Below are 23,527 nucleotides of genomic sequence, written 5' to 3'. Positions count from 1 at the left end.
GTGCAAAGAACAGAGAGGAGAAACAGTAAGACCTCTTTTCTGAGCTGTTAGGAATAGGTGATGTTGGGCTGAAGAAGGGAGAAATACTTGGTGGAGTATTTTATAAGCAGCCTCTTTAGGACTCATGTTATATATTAGGCAGTAGGAAAAATAAGTTTCAATTCCATTTGGATTGGCTTAAACTATAAACCCTTAAGGTAAAATGTAACTGTACAGTATCCAATTTGGCAGATTATAGGAAAATGGTAATATTTTGGCAAAATAAACTTTTCTTATTTTCCTTTTCATAATGAGTGTATAAATAATGAAGTACTTGACATTTCAAAGACTTAAGATTCATATTGAAAAACCAGTTGTGAAATTCCTATAAGTCATTTGAGTTAATATATATTCTTCTTTTCCTTTATCTTTAGAAATGCCTCCTTTCCTACTGCTTCGATTGTAGTTTGGAGAAAAATTTATTTTATGGTTTGGCTGTAGTAATTGTTGCCCAAATTTTATATAACCTCCATATTCTCTTGACGACTCCCCAGATCAGTAGGATCCACTAGATGGCGCCCAGATCTGCCGCTGTGTCTTGCCTCCGCCGGCGGCAGATCTGGGAACAGCTGTGGATTGTCGAAGAGTGGCTGGAGAGGTCAATACGATCCATGTGTAGCAGCTTCCTTAAGGTCTGCTCCAAAATGCTGTTAAGCCTGGTGCTCCTTCAAATTGTTACTGTAATGGAATCACCAAATATGGTCAACGATGGTGTGGTTTTGAGTATGAGAAAGCCTGCAATTTTGCCCTCTGAGACTTAGCCACAAGCAGGCAGACAGGCATGAGCTGCAGTCCACAGCCTGCTCACGGCCAAATAGCATGCTGGTGATTTAGAAGCTACATAGAAGTTACTCCTTGATGCCAAAGTATTGATTTAGGCAACGACACTTCTATTTATGGGAAAGGGAAAAAGAGACAAGAAGAAGGTATCTAAATGGGAGAGATTATTTTAATATTAGCTTTCATGCAGGCAGTAATCCTCTCATTTCTGTCAGGCAGTTGAACACTCTGCTTGATATGCAAAATCGAGGATATATTCTGATGTAGATTTCAGAGAGTAGGAAATGAGGTTATTTTGTTTTTCTTTTGAAATAGCACTGGGCAGTTTCATTTATTTCACATACGAAATGCTGAAGGCTTTGTAAAATTATTTTATACTTTATTAATATTCTAAAAGGGACAGATCTCTTCTTTCCAATTCAAAGTAGTGGATAATGACTTTGGCAGCATTTCCCTGCCTTTTTCAAGTTTATGGAAGCCCATTTCTCATCATTAGGCTGAAGATGTAGAATACAAAGGATGAGCCTTTTTCTGGAGTTTGTCACATCAGTGTTGCTACTTAGGTGATTAGAAAGAAGCAGCGGGATCTTGGAGAAAACGTCTGACAAAAGGTAATGGAAACCCAGTAACGGATGAAAATTCTTGATAGATTAAGCATAACTGGCCCGGAAAGCCCTCTCTACGAAGTACAGGTGTGCCTTTTAACTCAAGAGCAAACATAAGACTCTATTCTGAGGCTCTTAAAAAACTTGACCTGCTCTGGCCCCACAAACTAAGGTTTATTTGAAGCTCCCTGAAGTTGATTAGACCCAGGAGGAGGTGTTTTTCTGCAGTTTAGTTTAGGAATTCAGTGGCAGCCAAGTGCTTAATGCAGCTGCTAGTTGGCAGGTTCAATGGTATGGAACTTCTTTCATTAAAAATCGGAAGGCTCCTTTTAATTTTGGTCAAAATAGATTTTGTTATTTTTAAACTTCCTGTGGAATAAAACAGAATTATTTCCCTTTCTTGTACTTGCCCAGCACTCTTATACCCATTCCCATCCTCTTCTGTCATAACAATGGGAGGGTTCAGTACAGAATTCTTAAAACTCTCCCAAGGATTATAATTTTGCCTTAGGGGTATACAATAGTTCAGCATCATAATTTTTAGAAAAAACATAGTTTCGGGTGTATGGAAATTGTGTAGTAGTCACAGAACGTTCTCTTAAAAATGTATTAGTTAATAATTTTTGTAGGCTAGAAGTAGACAAGTGAGCATTATGTTCAATTCTGGAAAGTATTTTGCCTGGTTCAGTTTTACTGTTTTGAAGGTGGGGGGGAAATTGATATGCAGTTTAACCCAGAAGTAAAGTACTTTTTCTAAAATAAAACATTTATTTTTATTCATTAAAATATGGTATGGTATTTCAATATGCAACTAGGAAAATAATGATTTCTGGTACATTACTCATGAAAAACCTGGAAGTGACAAAAATGATGGCTGAAAAGCAAATTATGGTTAACCATATAAATCTCTAGAAGTAATATACTTTTCACCTCTGGGTGCCACTGTTCAACTGCTTCTTGTTTTTTATGATTGTTTGAAAACCTGATGCTTCCTGTAGATGTATTCTTAAAAGAATCTGTTAAAGAGACATTTCCTCTATCTCTAGTTATCTGCTAAATAACTTTTTGGCACATGGATGTAAATTCAGTATGGTTGTGATTTGCCATTTTAATTACCAAATGATGACCAAATAACATTTAAGATTGTTTATATGGGCAGTTGGCCAGGTTAAAAGCCTGACTTCATCTCCCGTGGAAATGAATCTCGTACTTACCTTTTTGGTAGTCGTTTAACTAGAAAAAGCCATTGAAACACAAGGGAGTTTTGGTTTAAATTTGTTGCCATTTGTAGACATGATTTTAATTCTACACATATGTTTCCACAGAAATCAATTTTATAAAAGGGGAATAATAGGTAGACTTTGGAGGGATTAATCTATTAAAATAAAAATTTAAGACTCTAGCATTGTTAATTGAGATATTTTTCACTTAATTTTTAAAGCTTAACCGCTTCAGTAGTTCCATTAAAAAAACCCTATAGGGCTTCCCTGGTGGCGCAGTGGTTGAGAGTCCGCCTGCCAATGCAGGGGACACAGGTTTGTGCCCCGGTCTAGAAAGATTACGCATGCCGCGCAGCAGCTGGGCCCGTGAGCCATGGCCGCTGAGCCTGCGCGTCTGGAGCCTGTGCTCCTCAACGGGAGAGGCCACAACAATGAGAGGCCCGCGTACCGCAAAAACAAAACAAAACAAAACAAAAACCCCATAGAAGTCTTTCTATATTTTTTCAGGAATCTTAACTCTTAAGTGATTATTTTAATAGTTAAATATAATAACCATATTTGTAATTTTACTAAATGCATGAGTAATCTTCTTTTTACAAACTAGGCAGTGAGTTAGTATTCTGTACCAAGAAACAAATGCACATGTTTGGTTGGTTTTTAAATCTCCAATTATTTATTTTAAACTTGGGGTTCATCTGAAATGCCAGAAGAAGGGGTTATAATGCCAAAGTTAATTTTGTTTGGTCGTATACAAAGTAGTTAATCTAAAAATTATTGATTGATATTCTCCCTCTTTTAACTCTTTTAGGACTCAATATTGAAAGCAAAACTAATTTATCTAGGTGTTCTACTGCACAAAATTAATTCTACTGGGACTGGTCCAGGCCAAGCCTCATTATGGAACAGTTCTTCTTGCTGAACTAGCCTAAGCCTGATTCTTACTGGGATACTTTTTCAAAATTATTCACAACACAGAACTTAACCCTTGAGATGCTGTAGAACTGACTTCAGTATTACACTTATTAGGCCACTTGATGGTATCAGGGGTACATTAAAATGAAAGTATGTCTTACCCTTGTTGGCTCTGAGACTCTTACATTAGTCAACTGTATTTGTGTATATTGGAGGGATTTTTTAGTTTTGTGATTCATATACCACGGCTGAGGTAGTCATTAAAAAAACTTTTTTTCCCTTGTCTAGTCTGTTTCACCATAAACATATTGCTGACCCTTTTTTCATTTATACATAAATGGTGAATTTACCTCTTTGCCTGGGTGAGTGTATAGTTGTTTAGATCACCCAGCGTGTTTGATAGACTTTCTTTGCTCAAACGTCTGGCTGAATCAGTTGGTTATTTTGGTGTCTTGTACATACATAGAGCCCAGGAGTATTGCTGTTAAACATCAGTTTTTGCTACAGCTACAAAAGTAGTTCAGCATCATATACGCTTTCCTTGTGTGTGTGTGTGTGTGTGTGTGTGTGTGTAGTTTTCTTTTAATATCTGTGCAAAATATTATTGGGGAATGGACTTTTTATTTATTTTATTTTATTTTTATACATTTTATTTGGAGTATAATTGCTTCACAATGCTGTGCTCGTTTCTGTTGTACAACAAAGTGAATCAGCCATATGCATATATATATCCCCATATCCCCTCCTTCTTGAACCTCCCTCCCACCCTCCCTATCCCACCCCTCTAAGTTGGGAATGGACTTCTTACTGTCATTTTTATGTTCACTTTTTGCCTGTTGTGTAGTGGCTCGTGAGAATTTTCCACTGGAGAATCTCTTGCACTTTAAGGTTCTTTGCTCATTATGGGCGTCTCACCAAATTTTTTCATTAAAGTGGTTTTGCTTATTTAAAGGGCCTCATCTTCTGTTAGAATGTTACTAATATGGCACTATGTGTGTGTGTGTGTGTGTGTGTGTGTGTGTGTGTGTGTGTGTATTTGTGGCTGGTAAAAATATTTATTTGGTGGTAGTGAGGAGGCACTGAGCCCCAATCTACCTGTGAGGTCTTCCACAGAGAATCATATGGTGCAAATTTGAGTATGGGTAGGTGTCTTTATGATGGAAAAGCAATAATTTAGTCTCTAGTTGGTTGCTTGATCTATATGCTAATAAACCAACACCTTTCCCCCCACGCCCAAGAACAGACAGATTTCCATTAAATTAGTAAATTGACTTGTTGCCTCAGTCTCACATAGATGTATATACCAAGAGCAGGTGTTGCAGTTATGTTGTGAGATCTAATTCATCAATTTAAACTCATTTTATATGAAATACAATAACAATTGCTAAGTTTTCCTAATGTAAAAGTAGCCTAAGTCAATTATTCTAGGCTATCATTAAACCACACTAAATAACAGGATTAATAAGTAAACCTTTAGGTAATTCAGTGGTGCTTAATAAGGATATCCCATTGGTTTACGTAAAATTAAATTGTAAAAATCACCAATAGAGATCCTATTGTTTAAAATAAAGTAAGCTTTTTAAAAAAGCTTTGTAAAAACATAGACTGGCCAGTGAATTCTCTGTAATATAAGAGACTTAATAGAAACCGTTGCCTTGTGAAACTGAATTCTCCATCTGTAATGTGCTTCTGTTATAAATCCATTATAAAAGGCATTTACTTAGGTAAACTGCTTAGATTACCACCCCCATGTTCTTTTTTTTTTTTTTTTGCGATACGCGGGCCTCTCACTGCTGTGGCCTCTCCCGTCGCGGAGCACAGGCTCCGGATGCACAGGCTCAGCGGCCATGGCTCACGGGCCCAGCCGCTCAGCGGCATGTGGGATCTTCCCAGACCGGGGCACGAACCTGTGTCCCCTGCCTTGGCAGGCAGACTCTCAACCACTGCGCCACCAGGGAAGCCCCCCCCCCCATGTTCTTATTAGCCTACTACATTCACTAAGAAAGAATAAAGCTGTATACTTTGTGGACATTTAATAAATGTTAATTTTTAATTAACAGTTTAAGTATAATCTCCAAATAGATGCAGATCTCTTTTCTTTCAAACCCTTTCTCAATAAGTAACAGATTTATGGTTCTCCAAAAGAAAATGTGCTTAGAGCTTGGAAGGGAACATTTTACAATTTTTTCCCCCTGCATCTTCCTTTTTTCAGATATCACTAATTCCAATCAACAGTGAAGAGAAAACTAAAAAAAAAAAAAGAACACCCCCCTGCCCAGTTTTCAATTTATTTTTTATTTCAGTTGGAAAATCCCCACTGAATGAGTTTAAAAAAATTTAAATGTATCCTGGGAACATGCCGTTCAGGATTTTGGAATGGGAACTTCAAACGAAGTTGGTAAAGGAGTCAAATGCGTAAGTGGAAACTCTGAGGAAACTGGCAGTGAGAGACTGGAAATCAGGCAGTCATTTACGTTTTACTCCACCACCCTCGGCAAGAGCGAGTACAAAGCAGGGAGCTGGCACGGCCTTGAGTCAGAATTCTCTTCTCAGGAACTGAGCAGAGAGAGATTCCCAGCATCTGTTTCCTCAACTATCACCCAGAGGATACTGGTGGTAAATCACAGGGAATAAAAATAGCCTTAGAAGTCTAGTTCCAAACAAATGAGACATGGTGGATATTTGATAGTGGTGTGGAGTCTCTTCTCTCAACATTCTTCATTAGCTAATTAACAAATATATTTTTATTTTTACATTAATGAGTTATATTGCTTAAGTCATTCATCAAAATGTTGAGCAAAATCTTGATATTTTTATTCATCTGCATTGAACCATTACTGAAATGACATGGTACTTGATATTAAAATCTGAACCTTGTAGTTGTGTAAAGGTTGGTCTATAACCAATAATCACAGATGTTAAAGCTTTGCCTCAGACACAAAAAACATGTATTTCTGAAATTTTAAAAAACCCTGCAAGCTTCTTACCATAATATCAATTGCCAGTAGACTGATAAGATCGCTCTGCATTTTGGCTGCAGGAAATTTTATGGCTAGACTCATAATTTAACACAACTTAAGATCCTTTAAGGCTATATTTCACATATAAGGAAGTATTTCTTAGGTCTGGCTAGACTTGTAGTTTGATATTAAGTTATAGCTTCAGATTTTCAACAAAACAGCAGCTTTAATAGATGAGATTAGCAAATGGTGAAAAGTTCAAAGCATTTAATGGAATTGATCTACTAAATTAGCATTGAAAATTTTTAGTGGCTATCTTAAATATACATTATTATTATGAAAGAATTAGTCCAATTAAGCCTTTCCATTTGGAAGATGCCCAGTCTGACCTTGTTCTATTCAATGTGAAAAGTGAGAGGGTCTCTGGGCTTATTTAAATTTGGTGCTAAATCAATAGGTTTGGGGACCCTTTCACTGCTTTTTGGAAAGGAAAAGAAACCCAAAGGCTCTTTATGTTGACATATGGGTTATTAGAATGGTTATATATTACAAATAAAAACAATGGCCAAAAAATAGAAAAATATAACCTTCAATAAATAGGTCAGACGAATCAACAAGAGTTGGGTTGTTTTCTCACTATTTCTCACTACAACCATATATTACTGTGTATACTGAACACATTAGTTTCATTTTGAAACTGAAATAATTATATCATGTTTAATATCAGGTTTTATTTAGAACATTCTGAATTAATAAATAACCAGCTAATTAAAAAAGAACCGAAATCTATGCAAATATATATAAAGAAATAATTATGGCATTTTCCAGAAATCTGCTTTCTATACATCCACAGTGTTTTGTTTTTGTTTTTGTTTTTTTTTTTGCGGTACGCGGGCCTCTCACTGTTGTGGCCTCTCCCGCTGGGGAGCACAGGCTCCGGACGCGCAGGCTCAGCGGCCATGGCTCACGGACCCAGCCGCTCCGCGGCACGTGGGATCTTCCCAGACCGGGGCACGAACCCGTGTCCCCTGCAGCGGCAGGCGGATTCTCAACCACTGCGCCACCAGGGAAGCCCCACAGTGTATTTTATATTCTATTGATATAGACCTCTATGACACCTTGAACATAAATATCATGAAAATATAATTGAGTTTTGCATTTTCAGCTTAATCGTGCAAAGATTCTGATGATGGCTGATTACTCATACTTATCATGAAATTGTGGGGTCCTGGCTCTGGAAGGGGCTTGCTTTCGAGAGGCCAGCTCCTTAATTCACAGGGGCTCATGAAAGCATTCAGCAAAATGTATTTTAGTTTTGTTGTTGTTGCTGTTATTGTTATTATCCATTACAATATTTAATGGTTCATTTCCTTAATCTAGGCCTCAGACCCAGCCATTTTGGGACATTTCTAGTGGAAAAAGATATATCCTTTGTGTAAGATATCTTTAGAATTTGAGAATTGTAACTAATATACCTCTGGCTTTCTCTTCCAGAAATTGAATAATTCAGTTCTATAAACTGAACAATCCCATTTCATTTATCATCAACCCCCCAGCATTTCTAACTTCTCCCCTGAATGGTCAGCAAATTATTCATATCCATCTAAAACTACGGAACTCCAGGGGGGAGCTTAGTGCTTTAGAGGGATATACTGAGGAAGACGGGAAGATGATTTCATTTGTTCTTAAGGATTTATTGAAAGACTTCTCTTGCCAGAATCTGCTAGGTGCTGGGAATACAGCAAGGAAAAAACAAACTTGAGGGAGAGAACGACTTGCCAACAAATAATTGCAATACAATGTGCTACTGCTAATGTGAGTGTGTACAACACGCACTTGTACGTCATAGTCTTAATTCCGTATCCATTGTCAGAACAGTATTTTAAGCTGGTACTTCAGTTGTCTATTGGTAGTCTGATTTCTATCCAAATACTTTATTTCCCACAATCCAGGTATACTTGCAACACATTTTTCATACTAAGTTGAGGTCTGAATTTTGCTTCTGAATGTTTGTACAGTTTCATCTTCAATTGTTATTTTACCTTCTGAACACCCTTTTTTTCATGCCCGTTGTTCAGTTTGTTGTTACAAAACATCATCTGTGATCTTCTACATTTGAATGTGTTGCTTATTGCTTGATAGCCAAGCTGTAGTTAGCTAATGGACAGTTGTCTGCTCCTGGTCATATTTTCCCAGCCTGTCTTATAGGACAGGATCAAAAGCCTTCCTAAAGTCAAGCTAGGTTTCATCAATTTATTTCCTGTGACCTGCCAGGCCTGCCACTTTGCCATGTAAGAAGATAGCTGTCTATTACCAAGACAGGACAAGTTCTTTGTGAAGTCGTATTGGTTATACATGATCAGATAATTGCAAACACCCTCAAGAGTTCTGGTTATTTTGGTCTTTTTTTCAGTCTTTAGGCATCTACTCAGTTCTCTGACTGTTACAGCCAAAGTTGAGACAACAATTTTGTCATTCAGTGTTGTCAGATGGAAAAAATCAGAGCAAGGGCTATCTGAGAAGTGGACAAGCTTTCTTCATCCTGGTCACAATCTGTGACATGTCCGCATTAGCCCCTCATAGTCCAGCACTAATCATGGCATGATGCAAGCTTTTATTTGGTCACCATGGGCAGGTTTTCTGCATTTATTGGTATGTAATACATAGTTCAGGTTTACTGTAGTAAAATAGGACACAACAGATAAATTGATAAACAAAACAGAACAAAACAACAAACAAACCACCTGTAACACCCCTATCTAAAGATTAGGATTGTTAACATTTTGGTATACATATTTCTGAGGTGTATGTGTGGGCCTTTGTGTGTAAAATGTGTATATTAAACATGCATACTATTTTGGAGCTTCCTTTTTTTCACTTAGAGCTATATAGAGTTCATTATTATAAGGTAATTATATCAAATAACCATAGAAATTCAGCTTTTTAGTACTGGATCTCAATTGTGTGTTTTTTTTAATTGTTTAATAATACTTCCCTAATTCCCTGAGTAAAAAGAAACCTCTCCTTCATACATACCTTTCTTGTGGCATTATCTCATTTTAAATTTAAGTAGATCCCTCTTAGTAACTGTGGTCTCTTAGAGGAGGATCTGTACATGATTTATTCTTATGTTCCTTAAATTTTAGCTGCATAATAAATATTTATTTATTTTATTTTTTATTTTTTTTAAAATTTATTTATTTATGTTTGGCTGTGTTGGGTCTTCATTTCTGCGCGAGGACTTTCTCCAGTTGTGGCAAGTGGGGGCCACCCTTCATCGCGGTGCGCGGGCCTCTCACTGTCGCGGCCTCTCTTGTTGCGGAGCACAGGCTCCAGACGTGCAGGCTCAGTAGTTGCGGCTCACGGGCCCAGCCGCTCCGCGGCATGTGGGATCTTCCCAGACCGGGGCACGAACCCGTGTCCCCTGCATTGGCAGGCGGACTCCCAACCACTGCGCCACCAGGGAAGCCCTAAATATTTATTTAATAAATGAATAACTGAAATTTAGCAATGGGAATTGAAATCCTGAAACTTTGTGTTTTGATCTTAGAGTTCTGACTCTGCTTTTAGTTGGTAATTCAGTTTACTCAGGGACAGAAAGAAAATAAAGCAATTTCTCACTTAGCTGGTATGAAGTATACTGCAGAAGGCAAGACCACATGGCTGAAAACAGTTTCTTAATATTAACCTTTTTGGATGAAGCTCTTTCTGATATACTACAAAGCTTTATTACTTTTTTTTACAAGTGAAACCTTAGAGTAAATGTTTAAAAAATACAAAAAAAGAAAAAAACAACCAACCTATAATTCTACTACCCAGAAATAAACATTATTATTATTTCAAGGTGTGCCCTTCTAACTTTCTTTTCTGTATATTCTTATGCATGTAAAATATCATTTTCACTTATGTTTTTATTAAAATGGGGTCATAATGGTTTACTATTTATATATCTTCTTTTCTTCACTAATGTAAACATCTTTACATGACAAATGTATGCCTAATAACCAATGTGTTAGTTTCTGCTTTATAACAAAGTGAATCAGCTATACATATATGTATATCCCCATATCTCCTAATAACCAATGGTTGTACAGTATACTAGTATGATGATATACCATAATTTATTTACTCTATCCTCCCCTAATTGGGTATTTAAGTTGTTATCTACTTTATACATTATACATTACAAACAACATTGTAACAAATAACCTGGTTCCTACGTCTTTGGGCACTTGTCAAGGAAAGGTTTTAAATATCCTCTTTTAAACTACCAAAGGTTAGGTAAGCTTATAGTCCTTTTTCCTTTCATCTCAAAATAAAAATAAAATACAGCTTATTTGAATTTCATCAGTGTATAAGACAGCCTGAGATTTAAAAAATTATTATTGAACCAGGGCATGCTACCCTAATTTATGGTAATAGAATTACTTTCTGTCTCAAATTGATTCTAGAAGACCTGTTTGGCTACATTTGGTCTTTTGTGGCATGCAAAGTGGCCTTCTTTCTCAGTCATATAAGAATCTAAATGTTCACATTTCCTGGAAGAAGTTGATACCTAGCTAAATCTTTGTGTAATTTTATAAAAGTATAGGTTTGTGGGGAGGTTGGTTTCTGTGATCAACTCAGTTCCCCAGTTTTCATTTGTGAGTGGGGACAGCAGGAATCACTCTTCTCATAGGGTGGTGAGAGTAACACTAATGGGAACAGCAAAATCACCATAGATGGCTATGAAAACGTGGGCAGTATTACAGCACTGCCTTCAGTTAGAAAACGTGATGCAAGTTGCATCCATACTTGTGTGAGTATTCTGTTATTCTTATTTTTTAAATTAAATTTAATTAATTAATTTTTTATACAGCAGCTTCTTATTCGTTATCTATTTTATACATATTAGTGTATATATGTCAATCCCAATCTCCCAACTCATCACACCACCACCCCACCCACTTTCCTCCCTTGGTGTCCATACATTTGTTCTCTACATCTGTGTCTTTATTTCTGCCTTACAAACTGGTTCATCGGTACCACTTTTTCTAGATTCCACATACATGCGTTAATATATGATATTTGTTTTTCTCTTTCTGACTTACTTCACTCTGTATGACAGTCTCCAGGTCCATCCACGTCTCTACAAATGACCCCATTTCATTCCATTTTATGGCTGAGTAATAGTCCATTGTATATATGTACCACATCTTCTTTATCCATTCGCCTATCAATGGGCATTTAGGTTGCTTCCATGTCCTGGCTATTGTAAATAGTGGTGCAATGAACATTGTGGTACATGTCTCTTTTTGAATTATGGTTTTCTCAGGGTATATGCCCAGTAGTGGGACTGCTGGATCATATGGTAATTCTATTTTTAGTTTTTTAAGGAACCTCCATACTGTTCTCCATAGTGGCTGTATCGATTTACATTCCCACCAACAGTGCAAGAGGGTTCCCTTTTCTCCACACCCTCTCCAGCATTTGTTGTTCGTAGATTTTCTGATGATGCCCATTCTAAGTGGTGTGAGGTGATACCTCATTGTAGTTTTGATTTGCATTTCTCTAATAATTAGTGATGTTGAGCAACTTTTCATGTGTCTCTTGGCCATCTGTATACCTTCTTTGGAGAAATGTCTATTTAGGTCTTCTGTCCTTTTTTTTTTTGCGGTACGTGGGCCTCTCACTGTTGTGGCTTCTCCCATTGCGGAGCACAGGCTCCAGATGCACAGGCTCAGCAGCCATGGCTCACGGGCCCAGCATGTGGGATCTTCCCGGACCGGGGCACGAACCCGTGTCCCCTGAATTGGTAGGCGGACCCTCAACCACTGCACCACCAGGGAAGCCCCCATTTTTTGATTGGGTTGTTTGTTTTTCAATATTGAGTTGCATGAGCTGTTTATATATTTTGGAGATTAATCCTTTGTCCATTGATTTGTTTGCAAATATTTTCTCCCATTCTGAGGACTGTCTTTTCATCATGTTTATAGTTTCCTTTGCTGGGCAAAAGCTTTTAAGTCTCATTAGGTCCCCCCCCTTTTTTTTTAACATCTTTATTGGAGTATAACTGCTTTACAATAGTGTGTTAGTTTCTGCTTTGTAACAAAGTGAATCAGCTATACATATATGTATATCCCCATATCTCCTGCCTCTTGAGTCTCCCTCCCACCCTCCCTATCCCACCCCTCTAGGTGGTCACAAAGCACCGAGCTGATCTCCCTGTGCTATGCGGCTGCTTCCCGCTAGCTATCTATTTTATAGTGTATATATGTCCATGCCACTCTCTCACTTCGTCCCAGCTTACCCTTGCCCCTCCCTGTGTCCTCAAGTCCATTCTCTGTCTGCGTCTTTATTCCTGTCCTGCCCCTAGGTTCTTCAGAACCTTTTTTTTTTTTTAAGATTCCATATATATGTGTTAGCATATGGTATTTGTTTTTCTCCTTCTGACTTATTTCACTCTGTATGACAGACTCTACATCCATCCACCTCACTACAAATAACTCAATTTCGTTTCTTTTTATGGCTGAGTAATATTCCATTGTATATATGTGCCACATCTTCTTTATCCATTCATCTGTCGATGGACACTTAGGTTGCTTCCATGTCCTGGCTACTGTAAATAGAGCTGGCAGGCAGATTCTTAACCACTGTGCCACCAGGGAAGCCCACATGACTCTTTTTGAGTTATGCTTTTCTCAGGGTATATGCCCAGTAGTGGGTTTGCTGGGTCATATGGTAGTTCTATTTTTAGTTTTTTAAGGAACCTTCATACTGTTCTCCATAGTGGCTGTATCAGTTTACATTCCCACCAACAGTGCAGGGGGGTGCCCTTTTCTCCACACCCTCTCCAGCATTTATTGGTTGTGGATTTTTTGATGATGGCCATTCTGACTGGTTTGAGGTGATACCTCATTGTAGTTTTGATTCGCATTTATCTAATGATTAGTGATGTTGAGCATTCTTTCATGTGTTTGTTGGCAATCTGTATATCTTCTTTGGAGAAATGTCTATTTAGGTTTTCTGCCCATTTTTGGATTGGGTTGTTTGTTTTTTTTGATATTGAGCTGTGTGAGCTGCTTGTAAATTTTGGAGATTAATCCTTTATCAGTTGCTTCATTTGCAAATATTTTCTCCCATTCTGATGGCTGTCTTTTCATCTTGTTTATGGTTTCCTTTGCTGTGCAAAAGCTTTTAAATTTCATTAGGTCCCATTTGTTTATTTTTGTTTTTATTTCCATTCCTCTAGGAGGTGGGTCAAAAAGGATCTTGCTGTGATTTATTTCATAAAGTGTTCTGCTTATGTTTTCCTCTAAGAGTTTTATAGTGTCTGGCCTTACACTTAGGTCTCTAATCCATTTTGAGTTTATTTTTGTGTATGGTGTTAGGGAGTGTTCTAATTTCATTCTTTTACATGTAACTGTCCAGTTTTCCCAGCACCACTTATTGAAGAGGCTGTCTTTTCTCCATTGTATATCCTTGACTCCTTTGTCATAGATTAGTTGACCATAGGTGCATGGGTTTATCTCTGGGCTTTCTATCCTGTTCCATTGATTTATATTTCTGTTTTTGTGCCAGTACCATATTGTTTTGATTACTGTAGCTTTGTAGTAGAGTCTGAAGTCAGGGAGTCTGATTCTTCCACCTCCATTTTTTACCTCAAGATTGCTTTGGCTATTCAGGGTCTTTTGTGTCTCCATACGAATTTTAAGATTTTTTGTTCTAGTTCTGTAAAAAGTGCCATTGGTAATTTGATAGGGATTGCGCTGAATCTGTAGATGGCTTTGGGTAGTATAGTCATTTTTACAGTATTGATTCTTCCAATCCATGAACATTGTATATCTCTCCATCTGTTTGTGTCATCTTTGATTTCTTTCATCAGTGTCTTATAGATTTCTGAGTACAGGTCTTTTACCTCCTTAGGTAGGTTTATTCCTAGGTATTTTATTCTTTTTGTTGCAATGGTAAGTGGGAGGTTCCTTAATTTCTCTTTCTGATCGTTCATTGTTAGTGTAGAGGAATGCAAGAGCTTTCTGTGCGTTAATTTTGTATTCTGCAACTTTACCAAATTTATTGATTAGCTCTAGTAGTTTTCTGGTGGCATCTTTAGGATTATCTGTATTTAGTAACATGTCATTTGCAAACAGTGACAGTTTTACTTCTTCTTTTCCAGTTTGTATTCCTTTTATTTCTTTTTCTTCTCTGATTGCTGTGGCTAGGACTTACAAAACTATGTTGAATAATAGTGGTAAGAGTGGACATCCTTGTCTTGTTGCTGATCTTAGAGGAAGTGCTTTCAGTTTTTCACCACTGAGAATGATGTTTGCTGTGGGTTTGTCGTATATGGCTTTTATTATGTTGAGGTAGGTTCCCTCAATGCCCACTTTCTAGAGAGTTTTTATCATAAATGGGTGTTGAATTTTCTCAAAGGCTTTTTCCGCATCTAATGAAATGATCATATGGCTTTTATTCTTCAGTTTGTTAATATGGTGTATCACATTGATTGATTGTTTTTTTTTTATTTTTTTTATTTTTTTGTGGTATGCGGGCCTCTCACTGTTGTGGCCTCTCCCATTGCGGAGCACAGGCTCTGGACGCGCAGGCTCAGCGGCCATGGCTCACGGGCCCAGCCGCTCCGCGGCATGTGGGATCTTCCCAGACTGGGGCATGAACCTGTGTCCCCTGCATCGGCAGGCGGACTCTCAACCACTGCACCACCAGGGAAGCCCTGATTGTTATTCCTGATAAAAGCACTTGCTTTTGCCTCAGCTGTTGCTTTAATGCTAAGCAATGTTTATAGGTAAGCTCATGTTTTTTTTTAATTTTTTTTTTTTTTTCTTTTTGCGGTATGCGGGCCTCTCACTGTTGTGGCCTCTCCCGTTGCGGAGCACAGGCTCCGGATGCGCAGGCCCAGCGGCCATGGCTCACGGGCCCAGCCGCTCCGCGGCATATGGGATCCTCCAAGACCGGGGCACGAACCCGTATCCCCTGCATCGGCAGGCGGACTCTCAACCACTGCGCCACCAGGGAGGCCCTAAGCTCATGTTTATACCAGATCAAAACATTTACTAAATCAAAACACTTGCAAGAAGGAGGATGGCATAGTAGGGTCTCTGGGTGTGGAGTGGGAAAATTAGGAATTCCAGCACTTTTTGTGTTGTCATACTGGTTAAGTCACATAGCCTTCCTGACCTTAAAGTCTTAATCAATAATACAAAAAACTAATATTTATCAAGTGTTTACTAAATGATAGATTCTTTCTTAGTTCCTCCCAAATCCCAAATGAGTATTTATATTATTTTATTTAATCCTCAGGAAATGAATTAGGTAAATATCATTGTTACCTGTTTTACAGATGAGAATATTGAGCTTTACGAGATAGTCTACTTGATCAACTTAACATAAAAGAAGGTGATGGAGTCAGGATTTGAACCCTGACCATCAGGTTCCAGAGTGTGAGCTCTTAACCACAACACTGGGTTGCCTGTCTCTTTTTTAAATAGAGGGGTAGAACTTCTCAGTCCCTTCTGTCTGTAACTCATATGAAGCTCTAACTTCAGGTATTTCTGTTAAAAGTGAAAAATGAACTGGCTTTTGGATGGATTATATATACCCCCAAGCATCCACATAATCTGCCTTTTTAAACTTTTTAATCCAGATGCTTTACCTTCTGTGTCTCCAGCCTCTGTGTTCTGACACTAGTCAGGTCTAGTGGGCTCTTTGGTGCTCCACAAAGCAGACAAAGCCTCTGCTTTATAGGTCTCATTGGGAAGACGTTCGTGCAGTAAGTGGTATTGGATTCAAATATATCTACCTTAGAAGGAGGCTACATGAACCTTGCTTGAGACTGTGCTCTGATGGCTCCAGGGAGCCAGTGCATAAGAGGATGAATTGTGGTGTCGAAGAAGAAGCACGGGATGGGGGATGGTTGGCTGGGCTGTAATGCCAATGCTATGGCTCACTGGCTCTGTTGCCTGGGAAGGTCTTACCCAGTCTGTGCTCAGTTTCCTCTTAAATAAAACAAGGAGTTTGATATTCGTTGCTGGAACAATGATCTCTGTGGTCATTCCCAAATTTGGGGTGTCTTGGTCTCAGGTAGCCTGGGTTCCTAGGACTGGGAGTTTTGTTTGCTCTGAGTGACTACAGCCGTAGTGGCTAAAGGAAAAACTTTGTCCTGAGGCTATGCTTTATATCATTGTGATGCTCAAGGGCAGGGCTAGGGGGTGGGTGGGTGTTGACATTAATGCTGAGATTTTTTTTTAAAGCTTATTTTGATATATTGGTACATTTTATTCTTTCTTAAATTCGTAACTGGTCTTGTGTTTGTACAAGCAACACACATTCCTGTGAACCTATTTGTGTTTTGGAATTTCAGTAGAAAGAAATGCTGTCAGTTAATATTTGAGGTTGATAAGGCATTCTGATAAAAAGGAGTTACTTTTGTTCTTGATATGATTCTAGAGTAATTAAGAAAGAAATACAGTTATGCTAATATAGTCATCAGGAAACTACCTATAAAGAAAATTCTTTTTTTCTTCTTTTGGCTGTGCCACACATCTTGCGGTATCTTAGTTCCCAGACCAGGACTTGAACCCGGGTCCCAGCAGTGAAGGCGCTGAGTCCTAACCACTGGACCACCAGGGAATTCCCCAAAATTCTTGATATTTGGTTTCATAAAATATGATTCTTAGCTATTTACCATATTCTTTACCTTTTCACTATTGGAATTAAGATATTTACAAGCCTCAGAAAACACTATCCTTTCTATAACAAAATGATAAATTGTTTAAAACATTTAAATTTTATTTAAATTTATTTAAATTATTAAAAACCAAACCACACTGGTGTAATATCTAACAATTTTGTTGACATACTCTCTTCTATGAGAAATTTGGAAAACAAATTTCCAAATAAGCATGTGTTTGGAAAGCAAGTATTTTCTTACTTGCCTGTGTACAAATGGCTAGTTAATCATTTGTTTTTGAACTGGTGTGGATCCAGAAATGCTTCTTAAGAGAAAATTCTGGCTCAGCCTGTAGGTTCTCCTTGATCCAACTCTGCATGTAGTGGACTGACCAGAATCTTGTTCAGACTCCTCAATGTTTCCCAAAGATATCAATTTTACCATCAGCTCATTTGCTTGCTGATGCCTACAGATTCACTTCAACCACCAGTCAGGAATATTTGTGTTGCAGATCACTGCCTAGGAGTACCTGTTGTTTAACTCTTATCAATTCTTATCAGTTTAAAGGACGGGTTGGCAAACCTTTTCTATAAAGGGCCAGATAGAAAATATTTTGGCTTTGCCAGTCATATGCTCTCTGTTCCAGCTGTTTAACTCTGCTGTTGTGTAGTGCAGAAACAGCCGTGGATAATATATAAGCAAATGAGCGTGCCTGTGTTCCAATAAAACTTCATTTATGGAGACTGAAATCTGAATTTCATATCATTTTCATGTGTTGCAAAACATTATTCCTCTTTTAAGTTTTTTTTCAACCCTTAAAAAATGGAGAAATCTTTCTTACCTCATGGGCCATATGAAAACAGGTGGTGAAGTGGACTTCACCTGCAGGCTGTAGCTTGCTGAACTTTGATTTAGAAAATTGAAATTATGAAGAAATATTTGAAAGACACAAGTGATCATTTGTGGATGAAAGTGTTCTAGGTTCTAGCCAGTGGCATGTGAGCTGAAGTGATGTATTGTTACTTCCGGGCTTGGCCCATAAAAACCTTTCATACATGATACTCTGTGCTTTTTCTCTATGTGTTGAATATGGCAGGGCCTCAAGATGGAAGGAGGCTGGTTCTCATTTTGGATTTACATGAGTAAGAAATAAACTTCTATTCCCAAATTTCCCAAATCTCAGTGATCTGAGATTTTTAAGAGTTTCTGTTTCAGCAATTTGTGTTATCTTAACAATATGTCATTAATTCTTCCAGATATTTTTGGTTTGATTCTTATACTAATTTGGACTCTCAAAGACTACGTGCTCGGATGGACTTTTTTTGGGGTCTCCTCCTCTCCTCTTCATTTTCTCCTCACATTTAACTGGGTAATGATAGACTGGGTTACTTTCCATGTTCTAGGTGATGATAGCTTGGGGCCCATTAGCTTTCACTGAGAGCTGTTACAAGAAACAAGACACATGGTTTTTACCACAGAGATGTTGGTGAGGGAACTGTCCCTAATATGAAGCCCACCTGAGAAATTCCTTTGGAACTCAGGGCCAGGAAAAGCTTATCTTTCCCTGAGGAACTTGTATGTTTTCTTATCAACAAAGAGAATATCATTGAATGTGCCTGATTGTATTCCCTTTTCCCTTTTCCCTCTGGTTGCCAAGAAGCTCAGAGCCAAATTTTTGGCTCAACATTAATAACTTTGTGGAACCCTGTGGCCTACATATCTGCATTCTCAGTTTCCTCCTGGTCTTGACCTTCTATTCTGCTCTGTGTTTTCCTTGTTCCTGATTTTTTGGTTATTTATATTTTTCAATTTTATTGCTTGTTTTCTTGTAAGCTTCCTCAGATCCTTTGTGGAACAAGGTGGGGTAAATAAAAAATGGCTTCAGCTTAATAATAGAATACAGCAAAAGCATTCCTTAATCACCAGTTTAGTCATCTGGGAACTAGAACTTCAAATTTACTTTTCAGGCTCCCTGCTGAGTCATTGTGTCTCATAGTTTGGTGAAGGGATGCTTTTGCAATTATGAAAGCTGTAGGCCTTCACATTTTTCTATTCTACCATAAAGGAAAGAGAATGTCATTTTACCAAAAGTTCTTATTATTTACCATTGAAAATGTAGAAAGATGACAGATAACTTGACTGACAGATGATAGACTGGGAAAGGATATTTGCAGTGTTTAAAGGAAACAAATAATATAAAGAATTATAATTTGCAGGCCCACTACAAATTAACATGAAAAAGATAAGAAACCCAACAGAGAAATGGTGAAAAGATATGAATAGGTTATTTTTGCAAGGGTATACTGGAAAATATAACAAGTATAATGTGAACAGATGCTGAAACTTAACAGTGATCAGAGAACAGCAAATTTAAACAGGTTATCACTTTGCAGAATTAAAAGGTGGACAATAACAAGCATGGGCCATGGAAACCCCCATGTACTGTTGATGGTAGTCTGGACTGTATAGCCATTCCTGGAGAGCAATCTGTCAGTATTTAGTTAAAGTTTGTAAATGTCTTATGACCTCTCCTGGGTATATATTCCAGGTAAATTATTCCATAAGTCCAGTAAGGGATACACACAAAAAAAGTTCATCACAGTCTTGTTTGTGATAGCGGGAGGTTTGAGGCATCCTACGTGTCCATCACAAAGGGAGCGAATGAATAAAATGTGGTAGTTGCATATTTTGCAGTAGTTAGAAAATGTCTATATAGATTTACAGTAACATCCTATGATTTAAAAAAATGGTGTTCAGTGAAAACTGTATGAGAGAGTGATATCTTTAGCATAGTACTATTTATACGCATTCAAAATAGCCACAAAGAAAATAACACGACATAATTTAAAGGGATTCAGACACATCAAGTGAATGTATCAAACCCATTGGAGTGTGTATGTATAGAGTAGAGAGGAGTAGGAGAGACAGATGATCATCTACCATGAACTCGAGTAACCGTGCTGCAGTTAAAAAAGGAAAAAAGAAGTATGTGTCCTCCTGGTAGGAAGTGGGCAGTGCAGTGCTGCCTTTCTGTATCCTAAGGTATCCAAGTCTTATGTGAGGATTCCCTGATAACAGCAGCACGGGTTTTAGGAGCGCATCCAGATTCCCCCTGATGCCCCACCCTGCTATTGAAGGGCATCCACCGAATCTTCTGTTTTGGGAGGAAGGGTTTGTATTCTGTCTTTTGCAGAACCATGACCCTGAGAGAGTCTCTCCTAGATCTGATCAGGATCAAGGACCAGCCCTGGGTCCAAAACATCAGATGTGGGTGAACAAGCAGAGAGGAACTGAGCAGTTGGGGCTGAGTCACCAGACAGTGCCTGAACCAAGGGTAGCTGCAGCTGGGGATGAGATGAAGCAGGCAGAGCGGGGAGGGGGGTGAAGGTACAGGCTAGAGTCCAAGCAGCTTGGTCATGATTTGAGGAGAGGGGTGTGAAGGGCTGGAGCAGGTGGAGGGGAGAACCGAGGAAGACTGAAAAACCTGACAGGGCTTCCTGCAATCCTTTCCTCAAGTCACTGATGGGCTTTTTTACTGACCCAGTTTCTTTTCCTGATGAGGCCAGTCACCACAAAGACCTTGTCAGAATTTAATGGTCTCTTTAAGCTGGTGGGCCTCAATCTCATTAGAATCATCTGGGAAGCTTTAAAAAAAAAAAAAACAATGCCTGGTTCCACCCACCTAAGACCAATACAATGAGTCTCTAGGGGGTTGAGGTGGTTTAGGGTAGGTGGGCTTGGGCCCAGACATATGTGATTTCTTTAAAAGTTCACCTTGTGATTCTGACCCACAGTGAGGCTTAGAACCACTGCTTTAAGCACTCTTACTCCAAGAAAACAGGATCATTCACACCTTTTGAGATTATTTTAAATTAGAGAATTTTGCAACCAGGCAATACTCTGGAGTAGTGCGTGTGAATTGCCTGGGGGCCTTGTTACAAGGCAGATCTTGGTTGAGGTGGCTGGAAGTGGGGCCTAAGCTGTGGTATTTCTCACAAGCACCCATGTAATTTGGGGGCTGCTGGCCCAAGGGGCACCTTGAGCACAGCAAAGCTTTAGATCTAACAGTGGTGGGATGGAGGGAGGGCTGACTCTGTCAGGCCCCAGGCTTAGTGCTTCACAGGCATTGAATGCTTTTAAGCCTGTGAGAGAAGTACTGTCTATATTTCCATTTCACAGATGAGAAAACTGAGGCCTAGGGCAGTTCAGCAACTTGCCCAGGATCCGTAATGCTGGTAAGTAGCAGAGCCAGAATTTGAATCTAGGCTGACCGTTTTCAGAGGTCGTGAGCTTAACTACAGTGTAATACAACTGCAATGGCAGGATGGGACATCAGGGACTTGCCTTGAAGCTGTGTTTGTATAACAAGTACCTTGTATTTACAAGCTTGCATATTTGAGATGGTGCTGGAAGAGGGGGATAAAAGTGGCGATTACAGACGGGCTAGAGAAGGTATGAACAAACCTGTAAATACATCTGTCTATTCACTCGGTTAGTAGTTGTCTACTCTTAGAAAATGTGCTACACATGGGGAAAAAGGATAAGTCACATGAGTCCTTCCTCCCAGGATTTCACTTTCATATGTTTGAGTGGTAACCGTGCAATGTATTGTGCTTCAATAGAGTTCCAGTAAGCACAGGATGGAAAACATGTCAGAGAAGGATTCACATGGAAGCAAGCTACATGCACAGAATACAGAACAATGGTGTCAGAGGACAGGGATAACATTTCAACGGTACTGAAAGGACAGCTCCCGGCAATGGGGGTGCAATGTGTTTTTGTAGGAGGAGATCCATGATACATCATCATGGAGTTTTACTGGAGACCCACTCTCAGAAAAAGCTCTAAAAGGTATATCTAAAGGTGTCTAACTGACAAACACATCGAAAAATCTTGTTTCATATCTCTAAGTAATAGTAACAGTTTGCTATGCCAGCAGAGAAAGATTACGTTGGTTATGGTTTGGTGTACTAGTAAGGATAGGCTAGTTGTGCTTGCAATAAAAATAACGCCAAGGGCCTCCCTGGTGGCGCAGTGGTTGAGAGTCCGCCTGCCGATGCAGGGGATACGGGTTCGTGCCCCGGTCTGGGAGGATCCCATGTGCCGCGGAGCGGCTGGGCCCGTGAGCCATGGCCGTTGAGCCTGCGCGTCCGGAGCCTGTGCTCCGCAACGGGAGAGGCCACAACAGTGAGAGGCCCGCGTACCGCAAAAAAAAAAAAAAAAAAAAAAAAAAAAAATAACGCCAAATATCAGTGGCTAAAACAAGAGAGGTTTATTTCTTGCTTACCCTTCATGTCCAATGTAGATTGATGTGTCAGTGGGCGGGGCATTCTGCTCCATGTAGTCATCTCCTAGAGAGATGGCGATTTCACCATCTTGAGATGTGACCTGACAGTATAGTACTTCCTGAAGTGGAGAACGGCTGAATATTGGGGAATGTTACTAATGTCTGCTAAAGCCAATCACTTCAGCTCCACCCATGTGGCTTGGAAATAAAAGGGTTGTGCTTTTCATTCATAAAGAAAAAAATAACTTCATTACTATTAGTCATTATTCTTTTTTAATATTTTAATATGTGTAAGATTGTTGCCAACCAGCATTTTATTTAAAAGAATTAGAAAGATCAGTCTTCATTAATATTAAAACTATTGTTTTTAATAGCTTCACTTTGAAATTAAACTATCAAGGCTATTACTTGATGCAGCATGAATATGAATTCCAGCCACCAACCAGTATGATGATTGTATGACAAAAACAATTATAACTGAATAAATGTGCCCCTGCTGAGCATCTAGAGATTGTAAGAGCAGCTTCCATTTCGAAGCTACCCCAGTGAGCTGGTTTACTGTGTGGGACAGCAATACAAGTGCAGGCATAACACCACATTTTGAACACAAGATATATTTGCTATTTTTTTTAATTGCCCTTGAAGACTCTCACACACTATTACCCCATTCCTCCTCTGTGCTCAGGAAATATGGGAAAAATTTGAGGAGCAGAAAGGGTAGAATCTATGGGGGAAGAAAAAGGAGGTGGATCTGTAGGACTGAAAATATGCTAGAGAAATAGTGGACTGCCCTATTTCTTCCTTCTCTCCTTGGCTGACACTTCAAGTGGTAAAGGAACCGTTATTTCCCTTCTTAGCTATGCCCTCTGGAGACTAGTTCTACCCAATAGACCTTTCTGTGTCTGCTGTTGAATATGGTGGCCACTAGACACAGATGGCTATTGAGCACGTGAAATGTGGCTAGTGCAACTGAGGAATGGAATTTAAAATTTTACTGACTATAAAAAACTTAAATAGCCTCGTGAATCTAGGTGATAGAGGAGAGAGGTTTTTTTTTT

General features: G+C 38.8%; 1 long non-coding RNA gene across 2 annotated transcripts in view; it reads left to right on the top strand.

The window, feature by feature from the left end:
* Nucleotides 1–828: 828 nt before the first annotated feature.
* The window catches only part of LOC132495087 (uncharacterized), a 355,499-nt gene continuing 332,800 nt past the window's right edge, over nt 829–23,527 (top strand). The window contains exons 1-2 of one of the 2 annotated variants that reach the window (XR_009533204.1): nt 829–965; nt 1,316–1,430. This is a non-coding gene — a long non-coding RNA (uncharacterized LOC132495087). Of the gene's footprint in view, nt 1,431–23,527 lie in introns of both variants that reach the window. The other variant, XR_009533203.1, reaches the window with a different exon arrangement.

This window comes from Mesoplodon densirostris, chromosome 8 (assembly GCF_025265405.1).
Source record: "Mesoplodon densirostris isolate mMesDen1 chromosome 8, mMesDen1 primary haplotype, whole genome shotgun sequence".
Taxonomy (NCBI): Eukaryota; Metazoa; Chordata; class Mammalia; order Artiodactyla; family Ziphiidae; genus Mesoplodon; species Mesoplodon densirostris.
Note: the sequence above shows the minus strand (reverse complement) of the source record. Positions and strands in the feature narration are given on the sequence as shown.